We start from the raw sequence: 19,153 nt of genomic DNA on the forward strand, positions 1-19,153 counted from the left end.
GAAAACAAATCAAGCAAAAAAAGCATAACTTCAAGGGCTCGTTTTTTGGTAAAAACAATAATAATGAGAACTAAATTCAATGTGAATGAGCTTGTCAATATTAATGAAACTGTTCTCATTAACATTGGCAAAGAGAAATGTCATTTTAAAATATCGACCATGAGCTTAGCTCTCCTGAGCACTGACAAAAGAAATGAAAATCTATGAAAACTAATTGCATGTAGCCTAAAAATAAGTTTATTGATAGTATGTGCTCCTACAATATAAATACAGCTATACAAAACTTGCCACAGCTTCACGACAGAAACGAGGTAGGGGCAGAGGGAGTGGTCGGAAAAATAATTAAGTATGAGAGCACAACTGATATGTACAAACACATAATGGTGCTTATCACTGATGCACGGATGGTCGTGTATAGAGATGGGTCGTTTTGAGATTTTCAAAAGCATAGTTTCAGACCACCATGCACATTACGCTTCAATTGTAGTGCTACATAAGACACAACTTATGGGCCAGCTTTAATAAATAAGAAGATTATAGGTTAAACAAATGCTTTAAAATATATCATATCATGGCTGCATGGACGCATACAAGCTATGTAAAGCGCAATAAAGTGAGGACGCATGAGCTTCTCATGATGCTTCAGTTCTACATAGATGCTTCAACTGTTCTGCAAAGAAATTTAACCAATGTCTGTGTGTGCAACATTGTCCATTTTAAACTATCTATATGTATATATAAAATTCCTACTGCGAGTTAAGCTACGTAGCACTCCATAACTCTTCCTTTTATTAAGGGCAATTTTTCAAACAATCAACATTATTCATTTTCTGTCTGATGACTTCGTGCCCGCAATTCTCGGTTTGGCTCGATCACAATTGTGCAGCCCTTATTTTGGAGGAATCAAAAAACATCAACCGAAATATATTTTGGAACTGCTTCTCAGTGATATTGCCTTCCCTCAACTGCGACAGCTTGAGATGAGTCATATAGCAAGTCTCGCGAATACCTAGGGCCTACCCTTGAAGAAACTGGTCCGGCTGTGAAATGCTCAGTTTTTTCTCAAATAAATTTTTTGGTTTGAGTTTTCTCACTTCTCGAGTCCCTTCACAATCGAGTCCCTTCACAATTGTTCCCCTTAGTCCTTAGTTTTGTTATATTATAAAATAAATAAAAAAATTCTTAATGAAAATAAAAATACTAACAACTGTTGCGCAAAAAACACAGTCCCACATACGTACTTGAACACAATATTGCTTTTATTTTGTTTTAGAACCTAAGGCATTAGAAGAGATAGCAGTACAATAAAAACGTTGAAAAAAAACAAAAAAAAATTAACTTGGCGGGACTCGAACCTGCGCCACTTAGTTGTGCTCGCGTACGTGAACTGAGTGCGTTAGCTTGCTAAGCTATTCGCGCAGAAGGTAGCACATAAGTTTAAGTTACGTATATAAATTTGCTTTTTAAACGCTATGTGCTGGCATATTTCTGTACGATATGCGATCGTATCTATTGTTGTGTGCATATGTTTTGGGATTGTATATACGTCACATGCTTTTCGCATGTCTTTCAACTATAGATTGCTGCCCCGCCGCGGATGAAAACAAGTATTTTTACACACACACCAAAGCTTGAGCAGTTGAAGGTTGTTTCCCGGGGCTCTCTTGCGATGGAGTCGGCCACCACAGGGAATTAGAGTGATACGCCATTAATCCCTGCATCTAGCTGTATTCCACTTAGTAGCTCTATCGCTTGATGACAAATCGAGCGCGGGGCGCGACGCTATTGCGCACGACCATGCCTCGCGTAGCGGCGACATCAGCTGATTGCGCCGGTCGGCTTGCTTCGATTTGCTTCAGAGCAAAGAAATGTCATACCTTGAAAGATTGCGTACTGCACTATGTCAAAATGTTACTGCTTTGTAGCCATCCTATGATTCATTGAGAATTGATAACTCTGATATCACTACTGTAGAGCTTTGCGTCGGCGACACGCACCGAACGTGAAACCGCACTACGTCTGTCGTAGAAGCAGTAGGAGGCTGTCGTCTGCTAGAACAAAAACAAAACAAAGACCTGCGAAAGTATTCATAAGTTGTAACTTGTTTTTTGAATAACCGTTTATCACTTTTAAAGTTATTTTGCCAGATAACATACGTTTTTCTTCAGTTTATAGCAGCGACAGATGTTTTTTTTTTATTTTCCTCACACAGATATCCAAGTCAAATCCATTCACAGCTAAAGCCACATGTTGTTTGTCTTCTTTGTTTTCGTGGGCATGCCGTTTCGGTGCGTGTCTCATGTGTTCGCGCTGCTACCTACGAGAGCACGAAATGTTAAACTTACGCAAGGAAGCGCCAATCCTCGTTCGTGTGATGTGCTAAGATTGCGCCCTATTCCCGCGGTTGTCCGAGTGCGGATCAAGTGCGAGTCGTCCAAGGAATCGGCGGTTTGGACGGGTGCTCGAAGGACTCCGAGGTGACGGCTGACGCCTGTGGTCGCTTTCCTCAGGACAGTGTGAAAGAAACTAAAGGTAAGGGGGACACTTTTTTATGTAGACCAAGTATGCCACTCAGTGCAAGTGTGTGTTGCTGCACTCGAACGAGGCGTCGTGAAACGGCAACGTTACGCGCCTTTGCGAGTGCGGTTGCCGATTCGCTTTGACAACGCTAACGCCAGCAGAGCCATGGCGCATCGGCGCGGCCTTACTGGAGCTAATTCGAGACAACTGCGGCAACATGCATGTGTATGGTGATCGATTTTTTCATATGTGCAATGTAGTGAGGAAGATGCACATGGCGCTTGCTACGTTGTTGATTAAACGAAGCCTGCAGTGCCATTTGATGCAAAGCAGCATTTTGTTTACGTTCGCGGGCGATACAATTTGTAACTTGGCTCGATTCACCTAGCCAACCGCCTAAGTGGGTTGATTAGCATACGTTCACGGTAGAGCGTTATTATGCCCCTAAACAGTGGCGTGTGCTTGTTGAAAGATATAATGTGTGTGCCTAGTGCAGAGAGAGAGAGGTGTTCGTGCAATCTGCATGTGTACCTGCAAGACGCCTTTGCTTGTAACTAATAATGTACCGGCCAGCACCTACATTGTACGCCTGACTTTGAAGAAAACTTGCATGCACAATGTGAGATTTTGTAATCTGCCAGAGTTGCTTTTTATAAATTAATACACTGCCAGCATGTTCAAAATATGTTTCGCTGCTGTGTGGCAGGGGTGCGGTTATCAAGCTGTTGTGTAGTTGCTGATGCAAGCACTTATAGTTTTGATGCGTTAATATTTCTCATCTAACTCATCAGGTGTTTGGCTGTTTCAGCACAAACAAGGCAAAGAGAGAAGGAAGACCGGTAATGACAGGACCAGTGCCGACTTTTGTTTGCAGGAGAATACCCATGTTGGTGTATATATTGTGACAGCCTTTCTGTGTTGCTTTTTTGCCCAATTTATGCAACAACACAGTTGTCAGCAATATGAGAGAGAACACTGAAATTAGCTTTTAAAGATCATCGTGACTAAATGCCTAGTAACTCACAGCACAAAGTAACAACAAAAGACATCAGTATGATCAATGTGGATGAGTACAGTCTTCCATGTAAAAAATATATTGTGCAAAATGTTGCCTAAGTAAGAAGCCTCTCTATGTTTGCAAATAGTGTGACGTCACTTCGAGCACCGTGCCAGCCATTCCCTCCCTCTGTGCAAGGGCTGGTTGGCAAGAAAGTTGTTTGTGACGTTCCTGATAGACCACTGAGATGTATGCGATTCTAAACCTGTAGCCTAATATATACGTAATCTTTTGTGCAGTTACATCGCTGCATCTGACACCTACAACTTATTTGCATATTTACATTGCTCCCTTAGGACCTAACACACAAACATGTTGTTTGCATTGTCACTTCATGAATATCGAGCGGTAAAGGTACTGAGTATATGTGAAACAAGAATCTCTGCTTATTGCATGAAGAATTATGAGGCCTTCGATAAAACGAGTTATACCTTTATTGAGCTTGCGTACTCGTCGGGGCGATTCATACATGCAGCTTCAGCAAATGGTATCTTCCAGCCCGGTGACCTTGCAATTTTTTTCTGCACACAGCGCAAGCACCGAGATGTACCCACTCGCAGATGGTCACGTCAAGTGCATATTTACCTTGACTAAAATGTCGAATCAAGATTTTTCATCGACCGGTCGCTGCCATGAGTGCTAGTCTTCGCAAACAAGACACATTGTTATTGACACTGCACACACCACACTCAGTATTCCCAGTTGAACCGATATTCTCAATACCTTTCAATTCACACTACATGCCGCAATCAACAGTGCACATTTTTGAAGACTATGCCGCTGTTGCTCGCACAGGCCACCACGTGTGTTCACTTCTTCAAGATAAACAGACAGCGTGGCAAATATTTTACCACACAGCTGGATGTTTGCTGACACATACTACAGCTAATGTCGACATTGTAACGTGAAGTGTAAGCTTTGAAAAATTAAAACTTGCCCCAAACACCGCACGACTGTACCGGTCTGAGCCACCAGCGGGAGTGTTTTTCCAGCCACACCTTTTAGATGTGCCAGTGACATCATGCTGTGACGTACCTCGGTAGGGGCCTATCGCTGCCTACTTTATGTGAATGAGGGTCCTCTTAGTGAAAGCAGGCATTGTTGATTTCGTAACTTGTTCATGCCCAACTGGACCTTCATTTGCACAAGTTGTCTGACTGATATTCAGGCAAACTTTTGTGTAATAAATTATGCAGTTGGCAGTCTGTGCTTGCCCCATACTGTTGTTACTGGTGTTTCTTGTTGTTACTTTGCACTGCTCATTACTACTCACCTACACAAACTAGCCTATCTTGCCGCTGTTTTGGACAAGATGCAGCAGGCAAGTGCGATAGTGTTCATAACTCTAAATTCTCGAGCAAAATTTATCGTTTCATATTCAGTTAGTTGCATTCATATCAGTACATTATAAGAAATCATTGATTAAACGTGAATCCGTGTTCCTTTACATATTGCTCACAACTTTTATATCAAATTGAATGGTGTTTATAAAAAACATGGGTTTTAGCTAAACTTTATGCTCTTTTCTCGAAGAGCTGACAAAACGCTATTGCATGCTTACTTGCCATGAATTGGACTGTGTTCTAAATACATTGCAATTCTTCACTGGACTGCCAGTACACTTCACATTGGGGGAACATTTAATAACCATGAATTGATTAATTAAGAACGGAAAGAAAGAAGCGGCAGGCCGGGATACTTGATATTGGCATCCGTTTTGCTACCCAGCGCATTATCATGCAAACTTCCTATAGAGTAGTTATGTGTCTTGCATGTGTGTCTGTAAACCAAAAACTTTGGGTAGAACTATATTTATCTTACAAATGGTTGCAGGATTGTGGAGGCTGTAGGGCTGCTTAGGAATGTTGGAATCCTTGGACATGTGTTCAACCTTGCTGCATCAGCTCCTTGGTGTTTTCACGGCATCTTTACAGATGTGTTGGGTGAGTAAAGCAAGCAGGTTTCAACACAAGGAAAAGTATAATATGGCAGCACCTCTTGTGCGTGCCTTACATCCCAAGTATATCAAATATTTATCTTGCCTTGTGGCCTGTAATTTTTAAAGAGACAATTCTTTTTGCTTTATATTTGAGTCTTGATGCTTCGACAGCAATGTATTTGTGTTTGACAGCAAGTGTTCTTGAACAAATAACTGATCTCAATAATGACAAAACACCCTTCATACTTGGTCCTCAGCATAAGCTAGCACTTATCTGTAGCAGATTCAATTATTCATTTTTTGCTGGGATGATAATGGGCAAGTAGCAAAGGCAAGTTCAGATTGGAGTGGTCGGTGACGTCTGTTTAGGCTCTGCTATATTGCTTTGCAACCAGAGTTACTTGTGGCCACATATACAATGAAGCCACATGACGTGCATTCTAAATGAGATTACCATATCACATTTCACTGCATCTTAGTATGTGCCAAACAAATGCAGATATCATTAGCTTGCCACTATAAAGGGATCCTAAACCAACACAAGGTTGAAATTTAGTCGTGGTGTTGCAGCTGTGTATGACTCTACAATGGATACATAGCCGTGATAATTTGTCTATATGTTGTCGCAATAGTAATGTTACACTCATCGTACGATACAAAAGAGGTCCTCGCTTATTTCGCTTTTTTTTGATATGCTTCTTTCTTGTCTCGTCTTGCCATGTGCTCCTCCTCACTGTACAAGGAGCAAGAGCAGTGGGCATACAAACACGTATTTAAAAAAAATGTTGTAAGGTGAGCACTGAGAAGCTGAACACTTCCAAAAGGCTCAAAGAGGTAAAGGTATTGTTTCTAGCTACTTTTTGGGCACCCATAGCTAGTTGTGCTGCTGCAGTTAAAAAATAGGTTAAATGTTAAAAATTAATTGGAGATGGTTTGGCACCCGTAATTGCAGTTACATACAGAACTAGGTTTCGATGCGTAAGCGAAATCTGTTTACTCTAAATCAATCCTAATGATATCTGAAATTCAGTAAATATTCACAGAAAAGCTCAGGAAAAGGCTAAGTGGTTGCCTCTTGAATGTGAAGGAGATACCCTTCTTCTAAAAGGTCAATAGACAGTCTAGTAGTCTCGATATTACATGCACTATAAAATATTCTGGTGTGGTGCTTTTCATGCATGTTATAATGAGAGGGGTTTTTAATAGAACTGTTGTCACTTTGCCCTGCATTGCTGGAATTGTTCACATAGTTATAATACATGAATCACTTTATGCCTTTTGATTTTATGCAAATGGTTTGCTTACCCATTCGGTTTAACTTGATTTGGATAAAATCATAAATGCTTTAAAATTTTTTTTACTATACAGCAGGTTTATTTTTAAAATACGCGACCATTGATGTGAACGCAGTTGGTGGCGTGCTTGATTAATCCTTCACTATCACCACTCTAACTACACCTGCTACAGTGCATAGTGTGACAAAAGTAATGGTACATAACATTACTGGCAGCATACACTTTTATGTCTCAAAATAGGTTAAAAAGCCTGGTAAAAATGTGTGTACGTTTTTTTTTCGCTCCAACTAAATATTCTGGTCTACTCAAAGTAGCCTCCACTTTTTTAAGTTCCTCAAACTTTTAGGTGTTCAAAAGAAGTATCGATGCCATATACTTCCTTTGTCAGCCTACTCACCACTCTAATAATGAGAATTACCCGACAACATTACCCAGTAAAATAAAGGGATGTTATAAAAAGTAATGGCAATTCAATTGTCAAAAAACGTTGCCAAGTTACGTTTTTGTTCACTTTTCTTTTAACAATTTTGTTAAAGTTACTTTTGATAACTTCCCCTATAGTTTGTTTGGCATCATTTTCTGCTAGTTCTCATTATAGTGTGTTCAAGAAAGACAACAAATTCTTAAATTTATAGTTCTTTCCTTTACTCATGAATCTGAAACAGTGAATCTCAGTAATCTTAGCGGTGTGTGAGTTGTTTTTTTTTGATCAGTTGTGCATGTGTTCAAATACATGCATTTAGGTGGGAGGGCGAACTATTGCCTCCTCCTGTGACTAGCAGATTTTCTGAGAACGGACAGATGCATAATGCTGCCAAAGAAGTATAGGGATATTGGAAGTAATCGTAACGTAATTTCAATCGTAATGGTATTGCCAGTAGGCAAAAAAAGGTGTCCCACACTCGCCATAATGGTAACAGGCAGCGCTGACTGACTCTTCCATGTATAAATGCACATATATACCGTACAAAATGGAAGAGGGATAGCCGCCATGGTAGCTCAGTTGATAGAGCATCGGACATGTTATTCGAAGTTCGCAGGCTCGGTCCCTGTACAGGGCAGGTTATCTTTTTTTTCCTGCCCCGCCACGGTGGTCCAGTGGCTAAGGTACTCGGCTGCTAACCCGCAGGTCGCGGATTCGAATCCCGGCTGTGGCGCCTGCATTTCCGATGGAGGCGGAAATGTTGTAACCCCATGTACTCAGATTTGGGTGCACGTTAAAGAACCCCAGGTGGTCAAAATTTCCGGAGCCCTCCGCTACGGCGTCTCTCATAATCATATGGTGGTTTTGGGACGTTAAACCCCACAAATCAATCAATATCTTTTTTTCCTTCTACTTTTCTTCCTTCACAATTACAACACTTCTATTCTTCTTGAAGATTTTCTGGTGTAAAAAAGGTACCTTATAATCTGAAGAGGCAAACAGAATGTGCCAGTGTACGAGTTAGCTCTTGTAGTCGTTACAAGTAAGATATGTTTTGAAGAATAAATCATTCTGCCACTTGCCTAAAGAATGGCTACAGGACATGGCGCTGGATGCACTTTGTTATTTTTGAATCAAGCTATCTTGTATTCTATTTTTATAAATAACATGGGATACACATGACGGTATCACACACTTTAACGCCACAAAGATTATGCAGCAAACAATGTTATAAATGCGAAATTGCTTAAGGATAAGGTGAAACCTGCACCCTCAACCAGAATGTACAGAAAGCACAGGGTGCAGGCGTTTCCTTCTGCCCGTGCTTTTCAAGTGCGAGCTGTTTTCACCTCGTTCTGACCAACTAACTAGATTGAGATGTGTTGTTATAGTGCAAGAGGATGCTCCACGGGAAACTAGGTTTGTCTCAAAGTCTGTGTGTGTCTTTCAACCTATATGGTGCCCGGTTCAAGAGTTCATGCAGACCAGATCGTGTAAAACAGGACCGTGTAAAATGGACCGTGTAAATAAAATAAAATGGACCATGTAAATAAACAGGATCGCGTAAAATGTCGTTTTCGTGTGCAACTGTAGTTGGGGTTGTGCTGAATGACCTTTCTTTATATACACTACATAACAAACTTGCTTCTTTAGAGTCGAGTGCATCTTCGGATCGATTGTCAATGTTTGCATATGCGAGGCCTCAAGTTTTATAAGAAATTCCTCAGTGTGCCACGAGGAAATGTGTGTTCAGCGAAAATTTGTATATCATTATATACAACTCTTAAAGCCTCGTCTACAACTTTATGCAGGTTGACCTTGAGCAGAAAACGAGGAACGGCTGCAGCCCCCAGAAAAGAGCAAGCACCCTCCAAGCTCCCGAAGCTCTCTTCGACAGGAACAGCAAGGCCACTGTGTGGCATTGAAAACCATTGCAAGCAGTGCCTTATCAGTACACTGTGCTGCTCTTTCATCGCAGAAGACGAAGTTGACCACTCTAAAGAAACTTCACGCTGTGTATTGTGAGTGCTTCAGTGGTTTTGTTTTTGTCCAGCCAGCAGTTAAGAAATAATGTGTCAGATTCAGCCAGGATGGCTAGAGGGAGTCGGGCAGGCATGTTTGGACGTTTGTCTAGCCAAGTATTGCCAACTTTCGCACTGGTCCTGTTGGAGTTACTGCCACAATCACAGAAGGTACGTCACCTCTCTAAATGTACGTATGTGTCGGGGAAGATTAGCTGCATTAGGTTTTTCTATAAGTGATAGCTGCCAACATTCTTCAATATACATTAGTTCTGTTCCTCACTTATGGGTCTAAAGCCCTCTACAGAAAAAATGTAACACGTCTACTTCCAGAAGACTCCAAGGCCCTACTTGTAGGTTTTTTCGGCTTGTATCATAAGCACCTCGTTTGGGGTACATGAACATTTTATAAACATGTACAGCGAAAATTTTGGGTGGCTGGTCGTTTTGTCGTTATCTTGTTCCTCGCAGTATTCTTAAGCATGTTGTGCATTACGTTGTCAATCTGGTTCATGTGCATAGAAGACATTACGAAGTTTCAGGCTACAGTATAAAAAGCCTGAAAGCAAGCTATCAATAATTTTTAACAGAGTTGCTTAATCTGATACATGATACATCACTAAACTTTCATGCGTATTCATCAATGTAAGCTCGTCTTAGTGTTATCCAAAATGAAGATGTGAGTCGACAGATGGAAACATCTAGTGGGGTAATCAGGGTGAACAGTAGAAGTGCTTCAGACAGGCTGGCCGATGTCGCGATAGGAGGACCTATTTTTTAGAAGTCACCTTGTCATCCTTGGCGTGTTAGTTTAAATGGGGTCAGTAATGACATCATCTTTTGGTATAGGCGTGTGCGCCTGTTGGAAATGTTTGTCTGAAAAAAAAAAACCTATAACGCAGAAGAGTGCAGCCCTTGCTTCTTTTCAAGTTAGGTTGCGCTGATACAAAGTGTTCTCCTGTCGGAGGTTGGGGGCAAGGAAAGCAAAAAAAGATAAATGATAGAAAAGAAGAAAAAAGAAGAAAGAAAAGGGGAATGCAAAGTAAAAGTAGTGCTACACTGCTCCTACTTTGCATCCCCCCTTTTCTTCTTTTTTTCCCTTGTTTTCTTTTTTCACCTTTTTTTGTTACATTTGCATTGTCCCATCTAGTGCATGAATCAATGACACATGGCTTTGCTATAGCAAAGATGCCTATGTGGTGTTGGATTGAACAGTGCATTGTACTTCATTTAGTTAATTACAGACTGATCAGTCTTGCAATAAGTGCTTCCTGTCTACCATCACACATGTTCACTTGAAAAGTTTGTGCTTGGCTCTTAGTATGCTGGTATATATAGCTTGTGTCTTGGACTATTCAAAATGAATGTTATTTTGCTGCTGTTTATGGTAATGAATTTATCCAACATGAAAATATCTTGCCTCGTGAACTTTGTCGGACCTGCCTTTCTTTTTCTTTCCTATGCAGGCATTGTATGTGAGGGAGGCAGTAACAGAGAGGTGATAGCTTGAGCTTCGGAAGAATAAATGCTGGCAGTGAGGCAATTACGCATCAAACATCCCAGCCATTTTGCCAACCGTCCTAAATGTGTTTTGAAAAAAAATATTGTGCTCGTTTACTGTATTTTTCTGAAAACAGCAAAATGGTAAAGTATATCGCAGAGAACAAAATATTAGGCCACGTTTCTGCCTTCTGGACTTCCCAGGATGTCGTCTGGGTGTTGTTTGTAAAAAGTAAAGTGTTTCAAAAATACTGCCTCTTCTACACCAAATTTGGTCTTGGTATTAAGTAAAGGTGATTGTGTGTAGTGCATGAAGCGCAGTAATATTAGTGCAATTTTTTCGCCACATCAAAAGCAAGGAAGCAGTTCTCTTTATATGGCAAGTTTTATGATTACACTTTGTCTTAAATTAGAAATGAATTTTTGAAGTTTTCTTATGATGGCTGTTTTCTGCATTTGATGTACGACAGCTTCCGTTCCGAACTTCCCCATGGCCCTCAATAGGAGACTTGAAAAATCATTTTCCTCATTTAAACAAAAATTATAATGATAACACTTGCGATGTAACAAGAACTGTTAATTTGCTTTCAACTTACATATAAAAGTAATTTTCAATTAGACAAACACACAGCTCAAATTGCATCTCAATGTGGACAAAAATGATTATATAGTAATATTTGTAATCTGGACCTAACATTATTTTTTTCGTAAAATATAACTTCTGTGCAGTGAGTATTTGTGGCTGAAATATTCATACAAAATGCGGTATTGCCATACAAGAAATGCAAACGATAAACAGTTTGGCTGAATTCTTCAAAGCCTATGTAGCAGAAAAATTGCACTAATGTTACTTGACTTCAAATACTTTAAGAAGCATCTTTACCTAATATGTAGATCAAATTTGATATGGCAAGAAAAAGCGGTACTTTGAAATTTTTCTCACAAATAACACCCGCACGACATTCTGCGAAATTCTGAAGGTACCCACGTGACCACTACTCTTTTCTCTTCAAAACATTTCTGCAAATAACTATTTTCAGAACAGTAAATTACCATCATTTTTTAAACTATACATCTGTGATGGTCGCCAGGCAGTATGGTTTGTATGTTTGGTGTAGAATAGCCCAGTGCAAAAAAGAACAAATGGCTGAGCATCCTTTGACACTCGGGCAATTTCGAAAGCATTTGTTTGTTAGCAGCAATTCAGTTAAGCCCTTGTCTTTATGCTTAGGCCCAGAAACAAAACACAAGTAACTAAAGTAGTCCTAAGAGTCATGTAGTCTCACTGTTTGAAGGCTTGTGGAGCCTAATTTAGTGCAAGCTTCACCATTTTTTAAAAATTCAGATTCAACCAACAGGTTTTGGAGGCACAGTGCATTTTCAGCTAACTTGTTTCACACCAGTTATTTAGATAAAAAGCGGAAAGTACAGGTAAAAATACCATTTTAAAGGCATTGTAGGTAATAACAAAAAGGACTGCTTTCTTTTTTTGTGTGGTGCTTTGCCTGAATGCTGTGCTTTTTGTGGTATAGTTCATTGTCTAGTGAACATAGGCCTTAAAAACTAACATTAGCCATGTTGAGGTCGATTTCTTGGTTATAGTCATAGTAGCCATATAAATAATTATGACTTCAAACTTGATTGTTCTTTTGAAGATTTTTTCCTTGCATAATGATATTTGAGATTCTTAGTCAATTTTGTTATAAGAAAACGTGATGTCATACTAGGGTCACTTTTTGTAGAGTCGTTCAGTTCTACCTTACCTTTTACATTCCTAATAGAGCAGTTATTTTCAATATCGGTATTTAAAATGGAATGAGCATGCTGATGAGTAAGGTGTAAGCACTTACAGATAGCACATGCACCCAACTTTTCTGTTGGCAGTTTATTTCTGTTATTCTTGATTTATATGTGGGGTTTCACGTTCGAAAACCACTATATGATTAAGAGAGATGCCGTAGTGGAGGGCACTGGAAACTTTGACCACTTGGGGTTCTTTAACGTACACCCAAATTTGAGCACACGTGCCTACAGCATTTCTGCCTCCATCGGAAATGGAGCCGGGGTTTGATACCGCGGCATGCGGGTCAGCAGCCGAACTTCTGTTACTCTTGCTCCCCTATATGTGTGCAGTTCGATTATAGTTATCTGGCTTGCACAGATTTTTAATGGCACCTGCCTGGTCCTGCTTGCTTTCATGGTGATTTTAACCTTCATAAGTTGCATAGGTTTAACTCTCAAAATTGTTCAAGATGCCAATTTTGTGCACAAACTGTATAGTATAAAGGCAGCAGATGTACATGCACACACTATTAAATGAACATTGAGAGCTTTCACTTGCAGTTCCTAAAGTTTTACTGTGCAGGAAGCGTTTAAATCATAATTTCATAAGGACATATTAATCGATTATCTCTACCATTGAAAATCGTGACAACCTAGCTATTTTCACTGTGATAAGCATGCTGTTTTTTTGATGTGGCAGAACTAATTTATACACTCATTCCTTCTATTATTCACATATGCATAACATGAAGGATTGTGTGCCTTAAGTTTTCAGTTTCATTCTGTGTGTTATATTTCTTGTGCATGTAAACTATTGTGCTAACATGCGTCTCTGACATTATTTGTGCCAATTATTTTCATTTCCAGGTGCCTATGAAGGACACATGAGTTCTATCGCAGTGACCTTCGAAATTTGCAGTGGTGCCGGAGCCTCAAGCAGCATTTCGCCGATCTCCACAAGGCATTCATGAGATAAACACAGCGCCACACTTTCACAGTGCTATGATTATTATTTATGTTTAAGCATTTCGTTCTAAAATTGCTGTTACATTGTGCCACCATCCTGTGGCTTAGGTGGAGCTCGTGAAATTGCAGTGCAGTCGCCTCATTTGTGTACGATCAACACTGCAATGTCACTATTCACAGCTGGAGCATACAGACAAATAAAAAAAACATATTGATTGTAGCAGGGCTGATGTGTATATTAATGCTTCTCTATTGATAATAATAACTTTATAATTTCTTTAAGTCTTGCATAGAACACTGCATTAATGTGTTGCAATGTAACCACCATTTATGATCGCTAGCATGTTTAGTAGTTTTGTAATGTATTTTATTTAAAAGGTAATTTTGCTTCCGCATCACGACAATTAGTAAGATGCCGATGATTCAATCCCTCATCACGCACATTTAAGAAATATTGTGATTTGTACACAGTATTGCATGTACTCAAGATGTGGACGTCTATTCAATTTACACATTATATTGCTTTGCACTAGATTCAGACGTAACATGCACACATTTCAGTAATTTCCGCATGATACGTCTTTCCATAAGATGCGGAGTCCGCATCATACGTCTTATGCGGAGTCCGCATCATACGTCTTCCATATTCCAATAATTCCGTATGTGAGGTCTCCGCATCTTACGGAACGTTTCAGTAGGGAGGGGTTACTGTCAAATCGAGGTCGATGAGCGCGACCGGTAAAAGACAGCCTTTATTACTCCTGACGGGCTCTTCGAATTCAAGGTGCTTCCTTTTGAACTGTGCTCTGCTCCCACAACTTTTCAACGAATAATGGACACAGTTTTGTCCAGTCTCAAGTGGCAATCGTGTCTTGTCTATATAGATGACGTCGTCGTTTTTTCATTGATTTTCTAGCAGCACCTTCAGCGACTTCGTGCAGTACTTGAGGCGCTACTAACAGCTGGCCTGTCGCTCAAGCCCGAAAAATGCCCCTTTCGCTACGAGGAGCTCAAGGTTCTCGGCCATGTCGTCAACAGTGACGGAAGTTGCCCAGACCACGAGATAACACTGGCTGTCGCTTCCTTTCCAACTCCAATGAACAACGACTACGCACGCCGTTTTCGAGGCCTTTGAACGTACTATCGTCGCTTTGTTCCGAACTTTTCCAAAATAGCAGAACCCTTAAACCAATTCACGAAAGGCAACGTTGCTTTTGTGTCGGCCCCGGGACAACACGATGCTTTTTGAGAGCTAGGACGACGCCTCGAGACTCCTCCAATCTTGGTTCATTTCGACGAAAATGCTGACACTGAAGTGCATACAGATGCTAGTAATATCGGCCTTGGAGCCGTCCTTGTGCATTGGCAGGAAGATATCGAGCGAGTGATCGCCTACACTAGCCTTACGTTATCATGGGCTAACACAAACAATTCCACCACAAAAAAGAAATGCCTAGCTGTCGTCTGGGCCTTATGCAAGTTCCGGCCGTATTTGTATGGGCGACCATTCGAAGTATGACGACATATTGAGCGCTAAGAGACAGGGACAGGAGAGAGTGGACACCACAATGCGCTAACTTCAACAATTTTTATTTTCAGGAAACGCGAACCTATAAATCCGTGTACAGTGGCGCCACCAGTCTAACCACTAGCCCAGCAGAAAAGCCCTTTCTCGATCTAACAAGTCAACTGACGGTGCACTTACACATGCGTCACCTTTGCGAAAGATAGCATGGGCTTCAATTATCTCTCGCACGTCTTTGTCTTTATGCTTCGCCAGAACACTGCAGGATGCGTACAAGGGTGTGCAACCACATTCCACGCAATGTACTGACAAATGGCCATAATTATTCTTGTTTTTAACATTGAGCTTATGTTCACGAAGACGGTCATTAAGGCATCTACCCGTCTGACCTATACATATACCACCACAAGTCAGAGGAAGCCCATAAACTACCCCTTCAACACACGCCACAAAATGATCGCGATGCTTCTTGGAGCAACCGACAGCAGGCTTGCGGTGCGGGTCCGTCAAGCGACTTATCCTGCCAAGCTTTTGTGGTGCTGAGAATACTACTTTAATGCCCACTCGACTAGCTACTTTCTTCAGGTTATGAGCAGTTTTGTGCAGGTACGGCACTACTGCAACTCTGCTCCTACTCACTGCCGGTTGGATGTCTGCTTCCCGAGGGCGACTGTCCACCCGGCATTTTTTAAGCAAACCCTCGACAACAGACACCTGTATCGACTCTGGGAAACCTGCTGCGGATAACCTCTCCGACTGACTCATGACACTTTTCTGAATTTTATGATGGCAAGATTTCCGCAATGCGTTCCCAAAACACAGATTGGCAATGCTTCTTTTTACTAGCTTCGAGTGAGCAGATTGGTATGGCAATAGGGGCTTATTAGCTCTGGGCTTGTATTCCCAACACGTGTGCTGCTGCTTGAATTCCAATTCAATGTCTAAAAACCGCAGCACGCTATCGGTTGGCTCTTCTACTGTAATAACGAGTGGGCTAAGGCAAGCAGAAAAAACAGCTTCGAGTTGACTTACTGCTACGTTTTCTTCACGCTCGAACAAGACAAGGTAATCGTCCACGTATCTCACAACTTTTGCCACCCTGTGCTGTGACAAGACATGTGCCAGATTTCTATCATGGTGGGCCAGAAAAATGTCACTCAGTACCGGCGCCAAACAGGAGCCGATACAGATGCCCTGCTTCTGAAGGAAAGTTTTTCCATTCCACGTGGCAAATGTCGAGCGGAGATATAAGCGAAGCAAGTCTAAAAAGCATTGAACCGAAATCTCGGCTGAGTTTTGAAACGCAACCACACCAAAGCTGTCAATACATTCTTCCACGCGCTCGATTAGTTCATTTTGAGGCAAAGAATAATATAAATCTTTTATGTCAAAGGAGCAGGCGAAAAAACCTTTGTCTGGGTTACTCTTCAGGAAATCTAATATTTCCCCGGAATGCCTAATCAAAAAGGGGTCGTCAATTTTAAGAATACCGAGCCTTTCTTGCAAGAAAAGGGCTAGGTTCTTCTGCCATGACCCTATTTCCGAAACTATTACCCTCAATGGCCATTCAGGCTTGTGCGTTTTCGCGCTAAACATAATATCAAGGCTATCTTTCTTGGCTGCGTCAATATCGTGAAACAATCTACTGAGGCCCAAATTTTTACAGAGACGTTTTGTTTCAAGTTTTACCTTCCTAAGAGACACATTATTGCACTCATTAAAAACTTTGGCAACTGCAGAACAGGCTCTCTCGTCATAGTCACCTTCCCCTAGGACAACAAATCCGCCCTCCTTATCCGCTGGCAGAACGCACAGTCGCTTCTGCTTCAAGAACGACACAACACGGCTTACAGGCACCCGTGAAGCCCCAATATTCTTCCGCGAGATCACATCAACCCCTTCCGATATACATCGATTCGCTTCACCTTCCGGGGCACACTTTGATATCCGTCGCACAAGGCTCAAAAGTTCCGGCGCACTCAACCGTGGCTCGACGGCGAACTTAGGTCCAAGTTTAAGAGCATTTTCAACGTAGTCTGGAAGACTAACCTGGCCGGTGGTTCTGACGCTGCATGTGGTTGGAACTGTCTTCTTTGGGATGCTGGCACGTAAGCCTGGCAGAGTCTGCTTCCACATGAATTCCGTGCCGCTGCTGACGATCGCTAGAAGATTCTTCCACTCCCTGGTGGCATGTCGTGTCCTTCCTGGATCTTCCAAGGAGGTCTTGAGCAGGTCCTTTAACATCCGAGCCTGCCTGTGCCACTCACTCCTAAGAATCTTGAGGACTCTGATGCCATGCCCGGCTGAAGGAGCGAGTCCACCAAACAACCGCACGACTTCATCCGGTAGGTGCTTGCAGCGAATGAAGAAGGAAAGGGAGCGAGCTTGGCAGTTGGCATGAATCAAGAGGGGAGCAACTGAACACGGATTGTACGAAGAACACAGAAAAGAGCCCGATGTACTAGAAATAAATTTTAGCAGTGCCATTTTTTGGGCGTGTTGGTAAAGGGAGCTTGACGACATATTGAGCGCTAAGAGACAGGGACAGGAGAGAGTGGACACCACAATGCGCTAACTTCAACAATTTTTATTTTCAGGAAACGCGAACCTATAAATCCGTGTACAGTGGCGCCACCAGTCTAACCACTAGCCCAGCAGAAAAGCCCTTTCTCGATCTAACAAGTCAACTGACGGTGCACTTACACATGCGTCACCTTTGCGAAAGATAGCATGGGCTTCAATTATCTCTCGCACGTCTTTGTCTTTATGCTTCGCCAGAACACTGCAGGATGCGTACAAGGGTGTGCAACCACATTCCACGCAATGTACTGACAAATGGCCATAATTATTCTTGTTTTTAACATTGAGCTTATGTTCACGAAGACGGTCATTAAGGCATCTACCCGTCTGACCTATACGTGCGAGAGATAATTGAAGCCCATGCTATCTTTCGCAAAGGTGACGCATGTGTAAGTGCACCGTCAGTTGACTTGTTAGATCGAGAAAGGGCTTTTCTGCTGGGCTAGTGGTTAGACTGGTGGCGCCACTGTACACGGATTTATAGGTTCGCGTTTCCTGAAAATAAAAATTGTTGAAGTTAGCGCATTGTGGTGTCCACTCTCTCCTGTCCCTGTCTCTTAGCGCTCAATATGTCGTCAAGCTCCCTTTACCAACACGCCCAAAAAATGGCACTGCTAAAATTTATTTCTAGTACATCGGGCTCTTTTCTGTGTTCTTCGTACAATCCGTGTTCAGTTGCTCCCCTCTTGATTCATGCCAACTGCCAAGCTCGCTCCCTTTCCTTCTTCATTCGCTGCAAGCACCTACCGGATGAAGTCGTGCGGTTGTTTGGTGGACTCGCTCCTTCAGCCGGGCATGGCATCAGAGTCCTCAAGATTCTTAGGAGTGAGTGGCACAGGCAGGCTCGGATGTTAAAGGACCTGCTCAAGACCTCCTTGGAAGATCCAGGAAGGACACGACATGCCACCAGGGAGTGGAAGAATCTTCTAGCGATCGTCAGCAGCGGCACGGAATTCATGTGGAAGCAGACTCTGCCAGGCTTACGTGCCAGCATCCCAAAGAAGACAGTTCCAACCACATGCAGCGTCAGAACCACCGGCCAGGTTAGTCTTCCAGACTACGTTGAAAATGCTCTTAAACTTGGACCTAAGTTCGCCGTCGAGCCACGGTTGAGTGCGCCGGAACTTTTGAGCCTTGTGCGACGGATATCAAAGTGTGCCCCGGAAGGTGAAGCGAATCGATGTATATCGGAAGGGGTTGATGTGATCTCGCGGAAGAATATTGGGGCTTCACGGGTGCCTGTAAGCCGTGTTGTGTCGTTCTTGAAGCAGAAGCGACTGTGCGTTCTGCCAGCGGATAAGGAGGGCGGATTTGTTGTCCTAGGGGAAGGTGACTATGACGAGAGAGCCTGTTCTGCAGTTGCCAAAGTTTTTAATGAGTGCAATAATGTGTCTCTTAGGAAGGTAAAACTTGAAACAAAACGTCTCTGTAAAAATTTGGGCCTCAGTAGATTGTTTCACGATATTGACGCAGCCAAGAAAGATAGCCTTGATATTATGTTTAGCGCGAAAACGCACAAGCCTGAATGGCCATTGAGGGTAATA

At 42.0% G+C, this 19,153-nt stretch overlaps 1 long non-coding RNA gene across 1 annotated transcript; it reads left to right on the forward strand.

Annotated features, from left to right (window-relative positions):
* The first annotated feature begins 2,198 nt into the window (after positions 1-2,198).
* On the forward strand, positions 2,199-13,724 carry LOC142818101 (uncharacterized). Its single transcript, XR_012895570.1, has 3 exons — positions 2,199-2,532; positions 5,411-5,520; positions 9,047-13,724. It is a non-coding gene; the product is annotated as an uncharacterized LOC142818101 (long non-coding RNA).
* The last annotated feature ends 5,429 nt before the right edge of the window (positions 13,725-19,153 follow it).

Source organism: Rhipicephalus microplus, chromosome 5 (genome assembly GCF_043290135.1).
Source record: "Rhipicephalus microplus isolate Deutch F79 chromosome 5, USDA_Rmic, whole genome shotgun sequence".
NCBI classification, from domain to species: Eukaryota; Metazoa; Arthropoda; class Arachnida; order Ixodida; family Ixodidae; genus Rhipicephalus; species Rhipicephalus microplus.